Source organism: Hippopotamus amphibius, chromosome 3 (assembly GCF_030028045.1).
Source record: "Hippopotamus amphibius kiboko isolate mHipAmp2 chromosome 3, mHipAmp2.hap2, whole genome shotgun sequence".
In the NCBI taxonomy this organism is placed as follows: Eukaryota; Metazoa; Chordata; class Mammalia; order Artiodactyla; family Hippopotamidae; genus Hippopotamus; species Hippopotamus amphibius.
In genome coordinates this window covers 148376403-148400104 of record NC_080188.1, presented here as the reverse complement: position 1 = coordinate 148400104, position 23702 = coordinate 148376403, and the positions used below count along the sequence as shown (strand labels likewise).

The window sequence follows — 23702 nt, the reverse complement described above, 5'->3', positions numbered from 1 at the left end:
ACCAGCAATGCAAGAGCGTTCCTTTTTCTCCACACCCTCTCCAGCATTTACTGTTTGTAGATTTTCTGATGATGCCCATTCTAACCAGTGTGAGGTGATACCTCATTGTAGTTTTGATTTGCATTTCTCTAATAATGAGTGATGTTGAGCAGCTTTTCATGTGCCTCTTGGCCATCCGTATGTCTTCTTTGGAGAAATGCCTGTTTAGGTCTTCTGCCCATTTTTGGATTGGATTGTTTGTTTTCTTGAAATTGAGCTGGATAAACTGTTTATATATTTTGGAGATTAATCCTTTGTCTGTTGATTCATTTGCAAATATTTTCTCCCATTCTGAGGGTTGTCTTTTCATCTTGCTTATAGTTTCCTTTGTTGTGCAGACGCTTTGAAGTTTCATTAGGTCCCACTTATTTATTTTTGTTTTTATTTCCATTATTCTAGGGGGTGGATCAAAAAAGATCTTGCTGTTATTTATGTCGAAGAGTGTTCTTCCTATGTTTTCCTCTAGGAGTTTTATACTGTCTGGCCTTACATTTACCTCTTTAATCCATTTTGAGTTTATATTTGTGTATGGTGTTAGGAAGTGTTCTAATTTCATTCTTTTACATATTGCTGTCCAGTTTTCCCAGCACCACTTATTGAAGAGGCTGCCTTTTTTCCATTGTATATCCTTGCCTCCTTTGTCATAGGTTAGTTGACCGTAGTTTATCTTCGGGCTTTCTATCCTGTTCCATTGATCTATATTTCTGTTTTTGTGCCAGTACCATACTGTCTTGATCACTGTATCCTTGTAGTATAGCCTGAAGTCAGGAAGCCTGATTTCACCAACTCCGTCTTTCCTTCTCAAGGTTGCTTTGGCTATTCGGGGTCTTTTGCATTTCCATACAAATCATAAAATTTCTTGTTCTAGTTCTGTGAAAAATGCCATTGGTAATTTGATCAGGATTGCATTGAATCTGTAAATTGCTTTCGGTAATATAGTCATTTTCACAATGTTGATTCTTCCAACTCAAAAACATGGTATGTCCCTCCATCTGTTTGTGTCTTCTTTGATTTCTTTCATGAGTGTCTTATAGTTTTCTGAGTGCAGGTCTTTTACATCCTTGGTTAGGTTTATTCCTAGGTATTTTATTTTTTTGTTGCAATGGTGAATGGGATTGTTTCCTTAATTTCTCTTTCTGATCTTTCATTGTTAGTGTCTAGAAATGCAAGAGATTTCTGTGTGTTAATTTTGTATCCTGCAACTTTACCAAATTCATTACTTAGCTCAACTAGTTTTCTTGTGGCATCTTTAGGATTTTCTATGTATAGTATCATGTCATCTGCAAACAGTGACAGTTTGACTTCTTCTTTTCCAATTTGGATTCCTTTTATTTCTTTTTCTTCTCTGATTGCTGTGGCAAGGATGTCCAAAACTATGTTGAATAGTAGTGGCGAGAGTGAACATCCTTGTCTTGTTCCTGATCTTAGAGGGAATGCTTCCAGTTTTTCACCATTGAGAAGGATGTTTGTTGTGGGTTTGTCATATGTGGCCTTTATTATGTTGAGATAGTTTCCCTCTATGCCTACCTTCTGGAGAGTTTTTATCATAAATGGGTGTTGAATTTTGTCAGAAGCTTTTTCTGCATCTATTGAGATGATCATGTGGTTTTTATCCTTCAATTTGTTAATATGGTGTATCACATTGATTGATTTGTGTTTATTGAAGAATCCTTGCATTCCAGGGATAAACCCCACTCGATCATGGTGTATGATCCTTTTAATGTGCTGTTGGATTCTGTTGGCTAGTATTTTAAATTCATCAGTGATATTGGTCTGTAGTTTTCTTTTTTTGTAGCATCTTTGTCTGGTTTTGGTATCAGGGTGATGGTGGCTTCATAAAATGAGTTTGGCAGTGTTCCTTCCTCTGCAATTTTTTGGAAGAGTTTGAGAAGGATGGGTGTTAGCTCTTCTCTAAATGTTTGATAAAATTCACCTGTGAAGCCATCTGGTCCTGGACTTTTGTTTGTTGGGAGATTTTTAATCACAGTTTCAATTTCATTCCTTGTGATTGGTCTGTTCATATTTTCTATGTCTTCCTGATTCAGTCTTGGAAGATTATACCTTTCTAAGAATCTGTCCATTTCATCCAGGTTTTCCATTTTATTGGCATATAGTTGCTTGTAGTAGTCTCTTATGGTGCTTTTTATTTCTGTGGTGTCCGTTGTAACTTCTCCTGTTTCATTTCTAATTTTATTGATTTGAGTCCTCTCCCTCTTTTTCTTGATGACTCTTGCTAGAGGTTTATCCATTTTATTTATCTTCTCAAAGAACCAGCTTTTAGTTTTCTTGATTTTTTTCTGGTTTCTTTGTTTCTATTTCATTTATTTCTACTCTGATCTTTATGATTTCTCTCCATCTACTAACTTTGGGTTTTGTTTGCTCTTCTTTCTCTAATTTCCTTAGGTGTAAAGTTAGATTGTTTATTTGGGATTTTTCTTGTGTCTTGCAGTAGGATTGTATTGCTATACACTTCCCTCTTAGAACTGCCTTTGCTGCATCCCATAGGTTTTGGATCATTTCAGTTGGGTTTTTTGTTGTTGTTCTTATTGAGTTGTATGAGCTGATTGTATATTTTGCAAATTAATCCCTTGTCAGTCACATCATTTGCAAATATTTTCTCCCAGTCCTTAAGATATCTTTTCATTTTTTTATGGCTTTCTTTATGTACAAAAGCTTATAAGTTTGATTAGGTCCCATTTGTTTACTTTTGCTTTTATTTCTATTACCTTGGGAGACTGACTTAAGAAAACATTGGTACAATTTATGTCAGAGAATGTTTTGCCTATGTTCTCATCTAAGGGTTTTATGATGTGTCATATTTAAATCTTCAAGCCATTTTGAGTTTATTTTTGTATATAGTCTGAGGATTTGTTCTAACTTCATTGATTTACATTGATTACATTAATTTACATGTGGGTAGACAGCCTTTCTTAATCTATTGAGCACCTAGGCACAGGGCAAGGTGCTTATAACTACAAGATACAATACTTGCAGTCTAGTTTAGTGGGGAAGATATGCAAACAAATAGATGCTATGATAGAAGTGAGCCCAGGGTGAAGTGAAATATATAGATGGTACACCAACTGAGGCTTGAGAGCGCACTAAGGAAGGCTCAGGGAGAATGTTCCTAAAGAGGTGACATCTGCATTATTGAAAAGAAATAAAAGTTATCCCATTGGAAGAGACTTTCAAACAGCAGGGTAACATATGAGAGGGCCTTCAAACAGATACCTAAGAAAGCAGATGCCTTCTAGGAGAGGCAAGGAAGTTCAGTTCATGGTTAAAGTAGAGGGTGCCATTCAGAGAGATAAAACATTAATCTGGAGCTGAAATCCCTGCTGATCTTATAAAACTTTAGGTGTTAGGCATGGAGCAGAAGCAGTTGCTATAAAACCATACCAAAGGGCTTGTCTCATTTATCAGGCAGGTAGGAAGGTTATTGGTACTATTTGTTTTTTCTCTATTTAACAGCTTTATTGAGATATAATTCATATACTACAAAAGTAACCCTTTTAAAATGCACAATTCAATTATTTTTAGGATATTCACAGAGTTGCACAACCACTATATAATTCTGGAACATCTTTATCAACCAAAAAAGAAACCCTATTCCCTCCTGCCCCCAGCCATTGACACCACTAATCTATTTTCTGTCTCTATGGTTTGCTTATTCTGGATATTTCATATCAAGAGGATCATACAATATATGTTCTTTTTGACTGGCTTCTTCCTGTTAGCATAATGTTTTAAGGTTCATCCATGTTGTAGCATACATCAGTACAGTTGACCCTTGAACCAGTGTTTAAACTGCACAGGTCCACTTATACACAGATTTTTTTTTCAGTAAATATGTACTACGGTACTACACAATCCACAGTTGTCTGAATCTATGGCTTTGGAACTAAGCATATGGAAAGCCAGCTGTAGAATTATGCACAGATTTTTGACTGTTGGAGGAGATGGGTGGTGGGGGGAGGCAGCACCCTAACCCCTGCATTGTTCAAAAGCCAAATGTATTTTATTTATTTTTATTGTCAAATAATATTCCATTATATGGCTATACCAACATTTTATTTATTCATTCTTTAGTTGATGAACATTTTGGTTGCTTCCACTTTGCAACTATTATGGATAGCGCTGCTTTGAATATTTATATACAAGTTTTGTATGGACATTTTTCATTTCTCTTGCATATAAACCTAAGAGTGAAATTCCTCAGTCATATGGTATCTAATTTCATTTCTTTGTGGTCAGAGAAAATACTTTATATGATTTCAATCCTTTTAAATATATTGAAGTTTATTTTATGGCCTAACATATGGTCTGTCCTGGAGAACTTTCCATGTCACTTAAGAAGAATTGTCATTTGCTGTTGTTGGATGGAGTGTACTATAGACACCTGTTAGGTCTAGTTGGCTTACAGTGTTGTTCAGGTCTTCTATTTCCTCTTTGATCTGCTTGTCGTTTTATCCATTATTGAAAGTGGTATATGAAAGTCTCCAACTATTATTGTTTAATTATTTTTTTCTCCCTTTATTCTGTCAGGTTTTGCATCGTGTTATTTTATGTCTCTGTTGTCAGATGAATGCATTTATAATTGTTATACTTTCCTGATGGACAGACCATCCGACATTATAAAATGTCCCTTTTTATTTTTGGAAATTTTAATTTTGTTTTAAAATGTATTTGTCTGATATTAATATAGCCACTCCTTTGCATGATATATTTTTCCCATCCTTTTTTCCCCAACCTATTTGTATTTTAGAATCTAAAATATATCTCCTATAGACAGCATAAAGTTGGATCTTCTTTTGTTATCTGGTCTGACTCTGCCATTTCACTGGTCTGCTTAGTCCCCTCACATTTAAGGTTATTGCTGACATAGTTGGATTTATGTCTGTCATTTTCTTTTCATTTAATATATTTCTTGTGTTTCTTTTTGTTCCTCTATCCCTCCTTTACTGTTTTCTTTAGTATTAAGTGAGAATTTTGTGTATAACAATTTAATTACATTAACTTTTTTCACTATATTGTTTGAAATATTTTCTTAGTTTTTCCTCTAGGGCAGGCTATATATATGTATATATATATCAGAATCTAATTCAGATTTATACTAACTTAATTCCAGTGAGATATAGGAATGCACTCCTATTTCCTCCCCCAACTGGCCTTGTTTGCTACAATTGTTATGCATATTATATCTATATATGCTATAAACCCAATGATACCATGTTATAATTATTGGCTTGAGTAATTGTATGTCTTTTAAAGAAGCTAAGGAAAGAAAGAGTCAGTATACATGTACAGCACTTGTATTAACTTCCTTATTTATCGTATCTGTTTCTCTTCATTTGTTCCTATGGATTTGAGTTATCATCTGTTTTCATTTTCTTACACCAATATAGCTGTGCTCCCATCCCTCTCTATAATGTTATTATTAGCAAATATATTACATTTCCATGTTATAGGCCCAACAATACAATTAAATACATATTGCTTTATAAAATTGCTTTTAAAATTAGTTAAGAGAAAAATGGAGAAACATATTTATACTCTTATAATTGTATAATTACCTTTACTACTTTTTTGATGTTTTTTTTAAAATCTGGATTTGAATTACTGTGTGCTGTGTCTTGCTTTCAATCTGAAGAACTTCCTTTAGTATTTCTTAATAACTCATATTTTCTTAGATACACTTATTTTCGTATCTGGGAATATCTTCCTTTCTATTTCATTTTTGAAAAATAGTTTTGCTGGATATAGAATTTTTGTTGACTTGTTTTCTCTCCGTACTTTAAATATGTCATCCCACTGTCTTCTGCCTGCCATTATTTCTCATAAGAAGTCAGCTTTTAATTTGGATGGGGAGTGTGTGTGTTTGTGTGTTTGTGTGTGTGTGTGTGTGTGTGTGTGTGTGTGTTGGGGGAGCAGGAGATCCTTCTTTGTAACGTGCTGATTTTCTCCTGCTTTGGGGATTTTCTTTTACTTTGGCTTTCAGCATTTTTTCTGTGATATGTAAGTGTGTGGATCTCTTTGTAGTGATCTTACTTGGAGTTTGTTGAGCTTCTTAGATGTATAGATTAATGATTTTCATCAAATTTGGGAAGTTTTTGGCTATTGTTCAAATTTTTCCCTCCTTTTTTTCTCTCCTTTCCTCTGACGCTCCAGTTATATATATGTTGATGCAGTTTATGATGTCTCGCATTTCTCTGAGGTTCTATATATTTTTCTTTACTTTTTTTTCCTCTCTATCTTCTTTGGATTGCATAATTTCAATTATCTTACAAGTTCAGTAGTTCTTTCTTCTGACATTTCAAATCTACTCTTTAGTCCCTCTAGTGAATTATTATTTTTGTTTTATTGCTTATTTGTTTAGTGATTGACTGGACTATTTTAGTGAAGTTTATTTCTCCCACAATGTGAAGCCTCTGAGGTCATCCCTGAGAAGGCACAGCCTTGGACATGCACGTGACCAGCCTTGTTGTTTTACACTTAAATATATTACCTCAGTAAACCTATTCCTTCAAAAACCAAACTACAAACAACAAAAAAAGAGAGAGTGGGATATAAAGCTGTAAATTAAAAGATATTTAATTTAAATACTCTCTAGATATTTGGGTATTCAGGAACTATTGTTAAAATATTATGTGATGATTGTGATGTCACTTGTTTTTTAGAAAGTTTTTATCTTTTAAAGATATATGAAATTGAAGTGGTAATAAAATTAATCTTCTTCTCCAAGGCATCAAACTCAGATACTTTTGTGAGCAAATTCTCCTAAGGCTATTGGCATTAAATAACAATCTCTATATTATTCAAACTATATTCCATATATTTAAGAATATGGAAATCTTTTCAACTCATTATGTAAGGCTAGCATAGTTCAAATATAAAAAATTGGGCAGACAGAGCTCAAGAGTATATTAATTTTTCTTTTAATATAGATGTAATATTACTATATTAAAATCAACACCATTTTATTTTTCAACATGACTTTAAAAATTCTAGAATGTGGTTACATATGCAAAGATGTTTCAACATTAGGAAATTAATTTAACTTACTATAGTAATAGATTAAAGGAAAAATGACATAAATGTTCACAATAGGTATAAAAAGTGTTTTGATAAAACCTAACATGCATTCTTGACTTTATAAATGGTTAATAAATTGGAATTAGAAGAAAATTTGCTTAACTTGAAACAAATATACATATCAGAGACTGATAGTAATAAACAATAAGTTAATTGGTAAAATATGAATTCTCATTATATCATGAAAAATAAAAGCATGCCCGTTTTCACTTGTTCTTCCACATTGTATTTATAATCCCAACCAATGTGATATGACCAAAGGAAGAAGGGCAATAAGAAGAAAAATGTAACAGAGTAAGCAGGAGGAAGAAGGGAAAGAGGAAGATTTCTGGAGAAGAGAGGAGGAAGTGAAGAAGAGGGAGAATGTGATCTAGATTTGGGGATAACATAGGGAAATATTGGGAGTGTAAACTGGTGAAACAGGTAAGTTGAAAAATATAAACCTGTTTAAAATATTTTAGAGGGACATTGCTGCATAATGTATATTTTAAATATATATAACCTATGACTTAACATTCCCATTTCTAAGAATTCCTTCTATAGGAATAGAATCTTTCTAGCATGAGTATGTAAAGTATTTGTCTATATATGTTTATTTAAGAATACTTTGTGGCAAATTCTACCAAATATTTAAAGAAGGCTTACTACCAATCCTTTCCAAACTCTTCCAAAAAATAGAAAATAAGGGAAATCTTCCAAAATCATTTTTCAAGGCCAAAATGACCCTGATACCAAAACCAGACAAGAACACTAAAACAAAAGAAAACGTCAGGCCAATACCTGATGAGTATAAATGTAAAAATTCTCAACAAAACATGAGCAAACCAAATTTAACAATACATTTAAAGGATAATACACCATGATCAAGTGAGATTTATTTCAGGGATGCAAGGATGGTTCGACGTGCACAAATCAATCAGTGTAATACACCACATTAACAAAATGCAGGATAAAAAATCATATGTTTACCTCAACAGATATAGAAAAATCATTTGGAGAATTTTGTCATCAACTCATGATAAAAACTCTCAAGAAAGTGAGTATACAGGGAACATGCGTAATGAAGGTTAATATAATAAAGACCATATATGACAAGCCCACAGTAAACCTCATAATCAATGGTGAAAAGCTGGAAACTTTTTCTCTAAGATCAGGAACAAGTCAGGGATGCCCTCTCTCACCACTTATATTCAACATAGTCCAGGGAATTTTAGCCAGAGCAATTAAGCAATAAAATAAAATAAAAGACACCTAAATTGGAAAGGAAGAAGTAAAACTGTCTCTATTTATAGATGACATGATCTTATATATACAAAGCCCTAAAGACTCCTCCAAAAACTATGAGAACTAATTTAAAAGTTCAGTAAGATTGCAGGATACAAAATCTATATACAAAAATCAGTTGTATTTCTCTACACTAACAATGAACTATCATGGAAAGAGAAACTAAGAAAACAATCCCACTTACAGTTTCATCAAATGAATAAAATACATAGGATTAAATTTAACCAAAGAGATAAAAGATCTGTACACTGAAAACCATGAGATATTGATGAGAACAAATCGAAGAAGACACAAATAAATGGAAAGATATTACATACTTATATAAAGAACTAATATTGTTAAAGTGTCCATACCATCCAAAGTAATCTACAGATTCAATGCAATCCCTATCAAGAGTCCACTGGCAATTTTTACAGAAATAGAACAAACAATTCTAAAATTTGCATGGAACCACAAAAGACCGAGAATAACCAAAGCACTCTTGAGAAATAAGAACAAAGCTGGAAGCATCACACTACCTGACATTACACTGTATTACAAAGATGTAGTAATCAAAACAGTATGGTAATTGCATAAAAACAGACACAAAGGTTAATGGTACAGAATTGAAAGCCCAGAAATAAATCCATGTTTATACGGTCAGTTATTTGATGAAAAAGGAGCCAAAATATGCAATGGAGAAAGTGTAGTCTCTTCAATAAATGGTGTTGGAAAACTGCATAGCCACATGGAAAAGAAAAAAACCTATTCTACATCATACACAAAAATGAACTTGAAATGAGATTAAAGACTTAAATATGTGACCTGAAGCCATAAAACTTCTAGAAGAAAACATAGATGGTAAACTCCTTGACATCAGTCTTGGCACTGATATTTTGAATCTGACACCAAAAGCCAATTCAACAAATAAAAAGGCAACCTATGGAATGGGAGAAATTAGTTGCAAATCATGTATCTAATTGGGGTTAATATCCAAAATATATAAAGAACTCATGCAACTCAATAGCAACAACAACAACAACAAAATCTGATATAAAATAGAGGAACTAAATGGTCATTTTCCTGAAGAAGACATATAAGTGGCCAACAAGTATCTGAAAAGGTGCCTGGCATCACTAATCACAAATCAAAACCACAATGAAATATCACTTCACACCTGTTAGAATGATCATCATCAAAAAGACAAGAGATAACAAGTGTTGGCAAAGATGTGGAGAAAAGAGAACTCTTGTGCTCTGTTGGTGGGAACATGAACTGATACAGCCTTACGGAAAACAGTATGGAATTTCCTCAAAAAATTAAAAATAGAACTGCCATATGACCCAGCAATCGTGCTTCTGGGTATATATCTAAAGAAAGGAAAACAGGATAATGAAGAGATATCTGCATTCCTATATCTACATCAGCACTGTTCATAATAGACCATCTTTATATTATGGGATATTATTCAGCCACGAGAAAGAAGAAAACCCTGCCAGTTGGCAACATGGGTGGACTTTGAGGGCATTAGGCTAAGTGAAATAAGCCAGACAAAGAGAAAAGAAATACTACATGGCATTAGTTATATGTGGAATCTGAAAAAAAAAAAAAAAAGTCAAACTCAGAGAAACAGAATGGTCGCTAAGGCTGGGGGGTGAGGGAAATAGGGAGAGGTTGGTAAGAAATGTATGAACTTTCAGTTATAAAATGAATAAAGTCTGAGGATCTAATGTAAAACGTGGTGACTGTACTTGATAACACTGTATTGTATACTTAAAATTTGCTAAGAGAGTGGAACTTAAATGTTCTCACCAAAAATCAAAGAAAGATAAATGCGTGAGATGATGGATGTGTTAATTAACCAGATTGGGTGGGAGGGAATCCTTTCACACTATGTATGTATATCAAGTGATGTACACTTTAAATATCTTACAGTTTTATTTGTCAATTATAGATGAGTAAAGCTGAAATTTTAAAGAGGCTATTTTGCAAACAAAAAACAAAAGTTGAAATAACTTAAAAACTTATCAAGTGGGAAATCTGCTGTAAGAAGTTGAGTTTTTGCCTCATTTTATATGGCTATAAGTCACATTATCCTATTTATAAATACATTTTTCATGAAGAAATATGTTTTCAAACATTTCCTTCTTAAGCTATGTTCCTTATATTAAGAATATTTGCATAGATATTTTTATCCAGTTAGGTTAATTAGAGCTAAATTAATCGTAACATAGTGAGTTAATTATCACCAACATGAGTGGGTAAAAATCAGTCTCCTAAAACAAACATAATGAGCTAATACAAATTTCCACTATATTCTAATAAATGCAGTCTTAGCAGGAGTCTCGCAGCTGCTCGCAGCTGAATTCACCACAGTTTACCCTCTGTCAGAGGTCAGTCCTCTGTCAGGAACTGAAGCCAAATGCAGACCAGCATGTGCGCTTATTTTGTGGTTGTTGCTTTAACTCCAATCTAGCTGGACCGGCCACTGCAGATGGAACACAGCAGAAGTTTTTTTTTATTGTAAAATGCCCTTTTTGCTCAACTAATTTTACATGACAATGCATGTATTTATTCAATAAAACTTCTATGTTAGCTCCAAAAAATAAACAAATAAGTAAATAAGTAAATAAATGCAGTCTTTAGTTTATATTCTGATATCCAAGTTTATATTCCAATATCCATAGAACTATGGATAAATAAATAAAATTTTGAACATTGCACAAAAGCTCTTTGCCATTTTCAGGAAGCAAACGTACTCAGAAATTCATCTTTATGGTCAAGTATTTTCAGGACAAGATGGTAGAGTAGAAGGATGCTGCCTGGGTGTGCCTCCTCCCATGGATATGCCAAAATTATAATTGCATATAGAGAGACAACTCTGAGAACAACCTGAAGACTAGCAGAAAAGATATTCCACAACTAAAGATAAAAAGGAAAAACCACATTGAGATGGCTAGAAATAGCCAACACAGTCTGACTGGGACTCACACTGCTGGCATTGCAACCCAATGGCAGGAGGGATATCACAGCCTTAGAAATCCTCCCTGAGGAGTGAGGGCTCAGCTCCACATTAGACTCCCCAGCCTGGGTGACCTGCACTGGGAAGATGATTTTCCATATTTGGCTTTGAAAAGCAGTGGGGTTTATGTCTAGGAGAGCAAGACAGCTGTAAGAAACCAAGAATCTGCTCTTAAAGGGCACATGCAAATATTCACTCCCTCCAAGTCCCAGCATGGGGCAGCAGTCTGAAAAGCACCTGGATTATACGAGAAGGAGATTCATTGACTAATTTTAGGGCCTATGCCTGAGGGGCAGAGATCTGTTGGAACTTTCTCTGGGTACTGAGGAGCTGGTGGGCACCAAATTTGTTGTTGTTTGTTTATGGCTCACCCTCTACCTAGCTGTCCCAGTGCTGGCAGACACCATATCTGACTCTCCCTATTTAAACTATTAGTACTGATTGCCCAGTTCTGGGTTCACCTATGGACCTGATACACTCAGTACTACTCCAAAGTGCTCTCCCCACCCCACCAGACCCAGCAGTCACCCTCAGCTGTCACTAGAGTTCTCCAAATGGCCCCCTTTCCCACCAGACCGAGCCAGCAGCACAGCCCCTCCAAAGTGGCCTCCTGCCCCACCATACCTGACAGCCACTCTCAGTTGGTACTAGAACCTCTCCTAAATGGCCTTCCCACCCCACCAGATCCAGGGGATGCCTTCAATAAGCACCAGAAGCCCTCAAAAGCAGCCACTTGCTCCACCAGTCCTATTGGGCACCCCCAGCTGCCACTGGCATCCCCCTCAAAGTGATCCTTCCTTAGAAGCAAGGCTTGCATAGCAGTTGCAACCAGAACTCATAGCCCACTGCACAGAAGCCAGACCTGCACACTAGCATGCCTGAAGCAAGCATGGTCTTGCCACAAGAGAAGAATATACAGCTTACACAAGGAACACTCCTGGAGCACCTGGCTCTGGCAGCCGGAGGGTACCATGCTACTGGGCCACACAGGACACCTTCTACACAAAGTCACTCTTTTAATACTGGGAAAAGTAAATAATCTAACTAATACACAGAAACAAACACAAAAAGTTAGGCAAAATGAGGCAAAAGAATATCTTCCAAATTAAAGAATTATACAAAACCTCAACAACAACAAAAAAAGTAAATGAAACACAGATAAGCAACCTTCCAGATAAAGAATTCAAAGTAATCATCATAAAAACACTCACCAAACTCTGGAGAAGAATGGAGGAACACAGTGAGAACTACAACAAGAGATACAATACATTTTAAAAGGAATCAATCAAAGCTAAAGAATAAAATAGCCAAAATAAAAAATACACTAGAGGGAACCAATAGCAGATTAGATGACACAGAAACATGGATGCTACAGTAATGGAAATAAAAGCAAAAGTAAACACATGGGACCTAGTGAAACTTAAAAGCTTTTGCACAGCAAAGGAAATCATAACAAAATGAAAGGACAACCTACTGAATGGGAGAAAATGATGCAACTGACAAGAGATTTATTTCCAAAATATACAAACAGCTCATACAACTCAATAACAAAACAAAATAAACAAAAAACAAAAACAAAAAAAAACCAATCAAAAACTGGGCAGAAAATATAAATAGTAAGTCAGAGAGAGAAAGACAAATATTGTATGCTAACTCACATATACGGAATCTAAAAATGGTACTGATGAATTCAGTGGCAAGAACAAAGATGCAGATGCAGAGAATGGACTGGAGAACTTGAGGTTTGGGGGGGCAGGGGGTGAAGGGGAAGCTGAGACGAAGCGAGAGAGTAGCACAGACATATATATACTACCAACTGTCAAATAGATAGCCAGTGGGAAGTTGTTGTATAACAAAGGGAGTTACAAAATGATCCTGCAATCCCGCTACTGAGTATATATCTGGATAAAAGACAATATCTTCAATAATTGGTTCTGGAAAAACTGGACAGCTACATGTAAAAGAATGAAGGATGGAAGATGCCTTAGAGGACTGGGATGGGAAGGGTGGGGGGGAATCAAGGGAGGGTGGGCGGGGAGTCGAGGCAGGGAGGGAATACAGGGATATGTGTATAAAAACAGATGATTGAACTTGGTTTACCCCCCAAAAATAGTAAATAAATAAAAAAAATTTAAAAAAATACTGGGCAGAAAATATAAATAGACATTTCTCCAAAGAAGACATAAAGATGGCCAATAGGCACATGAAAAGATGCTCAACATTGCTAATTATTAGAGAAATGCAAATCAAAACTGCCATGAGTTATCACTTCACTCTAGTCAGAATGGCCGTCATCAAAAAGTCTACAAATAATAAATGCTGGAGTGGGTGTGGAGGAAAAGTAACCCTCCTACACTCTAGGTAGAAATGTAAATTGGTATAGCCACTATGGAAAACAGTATGGAGATTCCTTAAAAATCTACAAATAGAGTTACAAAATGATCCTGCAATCCCACTACTGAGTATATATCTGGATAAAACTATAATTTGAAAGGATACATGTACCTCAGTTTTCATAGCAGCACTATTTTCAATAGCCAAGACATGGAAGCAACCTATATGTTCATCAACAGATGAATGGGTAAATAAGATGTGATATACAATGGAATTTTACTCAGCCTTAAAAAAGAATTAAATAATGCCATTTGCAGCAACATGGATGGACCTAGAGATTATCACATTAAGTGAATTAAGATCAACAGAGAGAGACAAATATCATATGATATCACTTATATGTGGGATTTACAAAATAGACTCACAAACATAGAAAACAAACTCATGGTTACCAAAGGGGAAGGAGGGGAGGATAAATTAAAAGTTGGGATTAACATATACACACTACTGGAGAGACAGGAAGATGCAGAGGAGTAAGATGTGGAGATCAACTTTCTCCCCACAAATATATCAAGAATACATCTACAAGTGGAACAGCTCCTACAGAACACCTTCCAAATGCTGGCAGGGGACCTCAGACTTCCAAAAAGGCAAGAAAATCCCCACATAACTTAGTAGCACAAAAGAAAAAGGGAAAAAAGAGACAAAGGAATCCGAGGAGACGTGCTACTCTGGGAGGGAGTTGTGAAAGGGGAAATCTTCCTCACACGAGGAAGCCCCCTCATTGCTGGGGATGGATGGGAGTAGCTTCGGAGCCCCCAGAGGAGGGTGCATGGAGGGCAGAGCAGGAAGATTCCTGTGCGGAGGATCAGTGCCAAGCAACACTTCTCAGCCGGAGATGCTTTTTCTGCTCACCTGCCGTGGGTGCAGGCTGGGCACTGAGGCTTGGGTTTCGGAGGTCAGACCCCAGAGAGAGAATTGGGGTTGGCTGCATGAAAACAGCCTGTGGGGCTAGTGCACCACAGTTAGCTGGGAGGAAGTCTAGGGAAAGCCTAGGCCTGATGGAGAGATAGGAGACCTTTGTTTCGGGGTGCTCAAGAGGAGCCCTAGGAGCTTCCTGTTCTGCGTGCTCACAGGCTGCAAGGCAGTGCCTGCATGAGAACCAATGCAAGCCATGGCTGCTATATTGGAGCACAGAGCCTGCTGCCTTGGCCACCAAGAGTCCTGTGTGCAAGGCAGGTCACTGGCCACAGCCTTCCGGCAGCAGGTGCAGTCCACCACCACCAAAGGTCCCACATTCAGGACCAACTCCCCCGGAAGAATGCACAGCAAACCTCAAGCTGAAGCCAATCTCTGCTTCTGCAAGCACTCGCACAAATTTCAGTTACATGGCCATATCTCTCCCTCCACCTGGCCTGATTTTGCAGGTGAGCCCCAATCACCCTCTTTCGCCCCCTCTTGCCTGGGTGGGGAACCAATGCCTGAGAGCAGCCCACATGCAGAGACAGGACCAAAACCAAAACTGATCCTTGGGGGCTGTGGGACTAAAGAAGAGAAAGGGAAACAGCTGCAGGAGGAGCAGATTTAATATCCACAATTGACTTGATAGACCCTGTATCTGAGGATTACCTGAATAGATGAGTGTCTCTACAATTGAGGTGGTAGACTTTGGGGGCAACTATGGATTTTGTGGACAAATACATGCAGGACTACTGCCAGATCAGAGTCTGAGCTGACTCCACAGTGCCCACAGCATGTGCAGAGATCTACCTAGAAGTATTGGAGGACTTGCTGGTTTGTTTGACTTGTTCCTGATTTTATGTATTTATTAGTTTAATCTTTAGTGTATACATTCATATGTGGGTTTGTTTATTGGTTTCACTTCTCTCTTCTTTGTTTTCTCCCTTTTTTCTTTTTCTTTTTCTCTTTTTCTTTTCTTCTCTTTTTGTGAGTGCAAGTGTGTACATCTCTTTGTGTGATTTTGTCTGTTAATTTTGCTTTTACCACTTGTCTTGGAGTTTCTTTGTTCTTTTTCTTTCTTCCTTTTTTAAATCTTCTTTTTCCTCCTTTTCCTCCTTGCTGTGCAGCTTCCAGGGTCTTGGTGCCCTGGCCAGGGGTCAGACCTAGACCTCCGAGGCAGGAGAGCTGAGTCAAGACATTGGACCACCAGAGAACTCTCAACCCCATAGAATATTAATCATCAAGAGCTCTCCCAGAGGTCTCATTCTCAACACTGAGATCCAACTCACCCAGAGGCCAGCAAGCTCCAGTGCTGGATGCCTCATGTGAAACAACTAGCAAGACAGGAACGCAACTCCACACATTACCAGACAGACTGCCTATAGTCATACTAAGCTCACAGACACACCAAAACACCAGACATGGCCCTGCACATCAGAAGGACAAGACCCAGCTCCACACAAAAGAAGACAGGCATCAGGTCCCTCCCCCCGCTCCACTACCAGGAAACCTATGCAAGCCACAGGACCGACCTCCCCACTGGGGACCGACAACAGAATTAAGAGAAACTACAATGCTGCAGCCTGAGAAAAGGAGACCCTAAACACAGTAAGTTAAACAAAATGAGAAGACAGTGAAAGATTTAGCAGATGAAGGAACAAGGTAAAAACCCAAAAGACCAAACAAATTAAGAAGAGGTAGGCAGTCTACCTGAAAAAGAATTCAGAATAATGATAGTAAAGATGATCCAACATCTCAGAAATAGTATGGAGGCACAGATGGAGAAAATACAAGAAATGCTTAACAAGTAGCTAGAAGAACTAAAGAGCAAACAAACACTGATGAACAACCCAATAACTGAAATTAAAAATACTCTAGAAGGAATGAAGAGCAGAAAAACTGAGACATAAGAATGGGTAAGTGACCTAGAAGATAGAATGGTGGAAATACCTAACATGGAGCAGAATAAAGAAAAAAGAATGAAAAGAATTGAGGACAGTCTCAGAGACCTCTGGGACAACATTAAACATACCAACATTCAGCTTATAGGGATTGCAGAAAAAGAAGAGAAAAGGAAAGAGTCTGAGAAAATATTTGAAGAGATTATAGTGGAAAACTTTCTTAACATGGGAAATGAAATAGTCAATCAAGTCCAGGAAGTGCAGAGAGGCCCATATAGGATAAACCCAAGAAGCAACACACTGAGACACATATTAATCAAACTATCAAAAATTAGATACAAAGAAAAATATTAAAGAAGCAAGAGAAAAGCAACAAATAACATACAAGGGAATCCCCATAAGGTTAACAGCTGATCTTTCAGCAGAAACTCTGCATGCCAGAAGGGAGTGGCACGATATATTTAATGTGTTGAAAGGGGAAAATCTACAAAATAGATTACCCTACCCAGCAAGGATCTCATTCAGATTTGAAGGAAAAATTAAAAGCTTTACAGACAAGCAAAAACTAAGAGAATTCAGCACCACCAGACCAGCTTTAGAACAAATCTAATGGAACTTCTCTAGGAGGAAATACAACTGGAGGAAAAGATCTACAAAAACAAACCCCAAACAATTAAGAAAATGGTAATAGGAACATATACATTGATAATTACCTTAAATGTGAATGGGTTAAATGCTCCAACCAAGAGACACAGACTGGCTGAATGGACACAAAAGTGAGACCCATATACATGCTGTCTATAAGAGACACACTTTAGACCTAGGGACACATACAGACTGAGGGTGAGGGAATGGGAAAAGATATTCCATGCTGATGGCAATCAAAAGAAAGCTGGAGTAGCAATACTCATGTCAGACAAAATAGACTTTAAAATAAAGACTATTATAAGAGACAAGGAAGGACACTACATAATGATAAAGGGCTTAATCCAAGAAGAAGATATAACAATTGTAAATATTTATGAACCCAACATAGGAGCACCTCAATACATAAGGCAAATGCTAACAACTGTAAAAGGGGAAATTGACAGTAACACACTAATAGTAAGAGATTTAACACCCCACTTACACCAATGGATAGATCATCCAAAAAGAAAATAAAGACACACAAACTCTAAATGACAAATTAGACCAGATGGGCTTAATTAATATTTATAGGACTTTCCATTCAAAAACAAGTGCACACAGAACATACTCAGGATAGATCACATCTTAGGTCATAAATCAAGCCTCAATAAATTTAAGAAAATTAAAATCATATCAAGGATATTTTCTGACCACAATGTTATAAGACTAGATATCAATTACAAGGGAAAAAAACTGTAAAAAATACAAACACATGGAGGCTAAACAACATGCTACTAAATAAAACAAAATTGATAAACCATTACCCAGACTTAGCAGGAAAAAAAGGGAGAGGACTCAAATCAACAGAATGAAAAATGAAAAAGGAGAAGTAACAACTGACACTGCAGAAATACAAAGGATCATGAGAGACTACTACAAACAACTATATGCCAATAAAATGAACAACCTGGAAGAAATGGTCAAATTCTTAGAAAAGTACAAACTTGCAAGACTGAACCAGGAAGAAATAGAAAATATGAACAGACCAATCACAAGCACTGAAATTTAAACTTGATAAAAAATTTTCCAACAAACAAAAACGCAGGGCCAGATGGCTTCATAGGTGAATTCTACCAAACACTTAAAGAAAAGCTAACACCTATCCTTCTCAAACTCTTCCAAAATATAGCAGAGGGAGGAACATTCCCAAACTCATTCTACAAGGTCACCATCACCCTGAAACCAAAACCACACAAAGATGTCACAAAAAAAGAATATTACAGGCCAATATCACTGATGAACATAGATGCAAAAATTCTCAACAAAATACTAGCAAACAGAATCCAACAGCATATTAAAAGGATCATACACCATGATCAAGTGGGGTTTATCCCAGGAATTCAAGGATTCTTCAATACATGCAAATCAATCAATGTGATACACCATATTGACAAATTGAAGGATAAAAACCATGTGATCATCTCAAGAGATGCAGAAAAAGCTTTTGAAAAAATTCAACACCCACTTATGATAAAAAGACTCTCCAGAAAGTGTGCTTAGAAGGAAATTACCTCAACATAATAAAGGCCATATATGATAAACCCACAGCCAACATCATCCTCAAGAGTGAGAAACTGAAAGCATTTCCTCTAAGATCTGGAACAAGACAAACGTGCCCACTCTCACCACTGTTATTCAACATAGTTTTGGAAGTATTAGTCACAGCAATCAGAGAAGAAAATGAAATAAAAGGAATCCAAATTGGAAAAGAAGAAGTAGCATAGGAGAGAAAAGATGGCGGCGAAGTAGAGAGATGTGGAGTGCATCCCTCTCCACAGATGCATTGGGAATGCACGGAAGGATGCAGTCATTCCCACAGAGAACCAGCTGAACACCAGCAGACGGCCTCAGACACCAGAAAGGACTGCGGGGAGCCCGACATAGCTGGTAGGGAGGCACCTACGAAGGCTCAAAGAGGGTGAAGCGGCGGAGCTGTGGCAGACGGGAGGGAGTGAGAAACATTCGGAGGGTCTGCAGCGCAGCTCAGCGTTCCCAGACCGAGACATCGATCCGCGGCTGAACGGAGGGTCCAGGAGCGGGAGCGTGGGAACCGGAGAGCTGGTTCAGGGTGAGAAACATTGTTGCCGGTAGGGTGACGGACCGAGAGGACAGGAGGGAGGAGGTCCGCGGAGAGGAGTGCCCATCCCTGAGAGCTGCCCGGCCATGATGGCGGCTGGAGGCTGCAGGCTCCCGGGAGGGGGGGAGGAGCCGCGCGCGTAGCCTCTCTCTTTCGGCGCCTCTGCAACAGGCAGTGGAGAGACGCCTGTGGGCCACCTAAGGCACTCAGGGATAACAAGCACCCTCAGGCGCTTGGGCGGGGCTAGATTAAAACTCCTTGCAATGCCAGCAGCAGGGAGGCTGCCGAGAGAAAAAAAACAACAACAACAACAGCAACAACAAAAAAAACCCCAAGAGAGGGCCAACTCTAAGACTTTCTGTTTACGCCTGAGCCACCTGCATCCCTCTGCAACAGGCACCTCCAAGCCTGACTGAAACAACAGTGCGCCACTGCTCACTCACTCCCAGGAGAAGGAGCCACTATTGTACCCTCTCCCTCCCCACACACCGACGCTTACAGACGAACAATAAAGGAACCTCTGCTGGTCACAGAATAATGCAAAAAAACCCAAGGCAAGGAGAAGGACACTTACAGCTGAGACGCTAAGGAAACAGAAATAGTAGTATCAATACCTATTGAACTGGTCCATTCTGGGATCAGTTCTGGATTTTTTTTTTCTTTTTCTTTCTCTCTCTCTCTCTCTCTCTCTCTTTTTTTTTTTCTTTATTAAATACGATCTTAGCCCTAAGGGATCTACAAGTTTTATAACATAATTTTTTAATGATTTTTTTTATTCTTTTTTTTTTCTTTTTTGCCTTTTTATATACTTCTATATCTAGCTAAGTTTTTGGTAGTATGGACAATATATCTCTCATACTTTCCTTTCATCCCTATCTTTTATACATTTCTATTCCTTTCTTTTTCTTTGCATATTTCCAACCACATTACGCTCTTCTGTTCCCCTTTCTTCCAGCCATTTTAAGTTTATTTTATCTTAACATACGTATAAGCAACACTATCGGTCTGCTCAGACTCCTTGCTCTATTCTCCAGATGATGCACTGCCTTGGTATTTAATATTAGGCTTTTGTCTTTATCTTAGTTCTTAGTACAGTTGTCTAATTACATTCTGAGAATCTCCATTCTCTCTGGTGGTACTCTGGCTCTTTTCTATATTTGATCCTAGCTTACAAAATCTCCCTGGATTAATGTTTGTATGTGTAAGGTGTTATTTGTTTGTTTGTTTGCTTTTGCTTTTGTCTCTGATTTGTTCTGATCCAGTTGTCAATTTCTGTTGGGTTTCTCTTTGAATATCTGATAGCACACTGGGGTTCTGTCAGGTCTTTCTAGAGCCTTATGTCCTAATGGATTCAGTAATTGTGTGTCTTATACAGGTATGTGTTTCCTAGACTTAATAAATCCAATACTTGGACATTAGTCTGAGGCTTGGACAGTCTTCTATAAACACCTCTATCGCCAGGACAAGCAACCCCAAAAGTTTGGACAACCATGAGGAAACAAAGAAACACCATGCAGGCAAAGGAGCAGGAAAAAACCCCACAAGACCAAATAAATGAGGAGGAAATAGGAAAAATGCCTGAAAAAGAATTTAGAGTAATGATAGTAAAAATGATACAAAATCTCGATAACAAAATAGAGAAAGTACAAGAAACAGTTCATAAGAACTCAGAAAAACAAACAGCCATGGATAACAAAATAACTGAAATTAAAAATACTCTAGATGCTATAACCAGTAGAATGACTGAGGCAGAAGAACGAATAAGTGAGTTGGAAGATAGAATGGGGGAAATAAACACCACAGAGCAGGAAAAAGAAAAGAGAATAAAAAGATTAGAAGAAAGTCTCAGAGACCTCAGTGATAACATTAAATGTACCAACATTCGAATTATAGGCATCCCAGAAGAAGAAGAAAACAAGAAAGGGTCTGAGAAAATATTTGAAGAGGTTCTAGTGGAAAACTTCCCCAACATGGGAAAGGAAATAATTCACCAAGTCCAAGAAGCACAGAGAGTCCCATACAGAAGAAACCCAAGGAGAAATACACCAAGGCACATATTAATCAAACTAACGACAATTAAACACAAAGAAAAAATATAAAAAGCAGCAAGAGAAAAGCAACAAACAACATATAAGGGAAAACCCATCAGGATAACAGCTGACCTTTCTACAGAAACTCTGCAGGCCAGAAGGGAATGGCAGGATATACTGAAAGTCCTGAAAGAGAGAAACCTACAGCCAAGAATACTCTACCCAGCAAGAATCTCATTCAGATTTGAGGAAGAAATCAAAAGCTTTCCAGACAAGCAAAAGTTAAGAGAATTCAGCACCACCAAACCAGCCTTACAACAAGTGCTAAAGGAACTTCTCTAAGTAGGAAACACAAGAAAAGGAAAACACCTACAAATACACACCCAAAACAATTCAGAAAATGGTCATTGGAACACACATGTCAATAATCACTTTAAATGTCAATGGATTAAATGCTCCAACCAAAAGACACAGACTGGCTGAATGGATACAAAAACAAGACCCTTCTATATGCTGCCTACAAGAAATCCACTTCAGACCAAGGGATACATATAGACTGAAAGGAAAGGGATGGAAAAAGATATTCCATGCAAATGGAAGTCAAAAGAAAGCAGGAGTAGCAATACTCATATCAGACAAATTAGACTTGAAACTAAAGACTATTACAAGAGACAAGGAAGGACACTACATAATGATCAAGGGATCCATTCAAGAAGAACATATCACAATGGTAAATATCTATGCCCCCAACATAGGAGCACCTCAATACATAAGGCAAATGCTAACAGCTATAAAAGGGGACATCGACAGGAACACAATAATAGTGGGAGACTTGAACACCCCACTTACATCAATGGACAGATCATCCAAACAGAAAATAAATAGACACACAAGCTTTAAATGACACATTAGACCATCTCGACTTAATAGATATTTATAGGACATTCCATCCAAAAACGACAGACTACACTTTCTTCTCAAGTGCACACGGAACATTTTCCAGGATAGATCACATCTTGGGTCACAAATCAAACCTCGGCAAATTCAAGAAAATTGAAATCACGTCAAGCATCTTCTCAGACCACAACGCCATGAGACTAGATAATCAATTACAGGAAAAAAACTGCAAAAAATACAAAGACATGGAGGCTAAACAATTCACTCTTAAACAACCAAGGAATCACTAAAGAAATCAAAGAGGAAATCAGAAAATATCTAGAAACAAATGACAACGAAAACACAACAACCCAAAACCTATGGGACGCAGCAAAAGCAGTTCTAAGAGGGAAGTTTATAGCAATACAGTCCTACCTTAAGAAACAAGAAAATTACCGAATAAACAACCTAACCTTACACCTAAAACAACTAGAGAAAGAAGAACAAAGAAACCCCAAAGTGAGCAGAAGGAAAGAAATCATAAAGATCAGAGCAGAAATAAATGAAAAAGAAAGGAAGGAAACCATAGCAAAAATAAATAAAACTAAAAGCTGGTTCTTTGAGAAGATTAACAAAATTGATAAACCATTAGCCAGACTCATCAAGAAAAAAAGGGAGAAGATGCAAATCAACAGAATTGGAAATGAAGAAGAAGTCACAACGGACACCTCAGAAATACAAAACATCATGAGAGACTACTACAAGCAACTATATGCCAATCAATTGGATAACCTGGAAGAAATGGATACATTCTTAGAAAAATACAATCTTCCAACACTGAACCAGGAAGAAATAGAAACCATGAACAGACCAATCACAAGTACGGAAATTGAGGCAGTGATTAAAAATCTCCCAATACATGAAAGCCCAGGACCAGATGGGTTCACGGGTGAATTCTATCAAACATTTTGAGCAGAGCTAACACCTATCCTTCTCAAACTCTTCCAAAATATTGCAGAAGGCGGAACACTCCCAAACTCATTCTACGAGGCTACCATCACCCTGATACCAAAACCAGGCAAAGATGTCACAAAAAAAGAAAACTACAGACCAATATCACTGATGAATATATATGCAAAAGTCCTCAACAAAATACTAGCTAACAGACTGCAACAGCACATTAAAAAAATCATACACCATGATCAAGTGGGGTTTATCCCTGGGATGCAAGGATTCTTCAATATACGGAAATCAATCAACGTGATACATCACATCAACAAATTGAAGGATAAAAACCATATGATCATTTCAATAGATGCAGAAAAAGCTTTTGACAAAGTTCAACATCCATTTATGATAAAAGCTCTCCAGAAAATGGGCATAGAAGGAAATTACCTCAACATAATAAAAGCCATATATGA

The 23702-nt window shown here is 37.2% G+C and overlaps 1 protein-coding gene across 1 annotated transcript in view; it reads left to right on the top strand.

The window, feature by feature from the left end:
* Positions 1-23702, top strand: part of CATSPERE (catsper channel auxiliary subunit epsilon) — a 256584-nt gene that overhangs the window by 91513 nt on the left and 141369 nt on the right. The gene's annotated exons all lie outside the window — the stretch shown is intronic.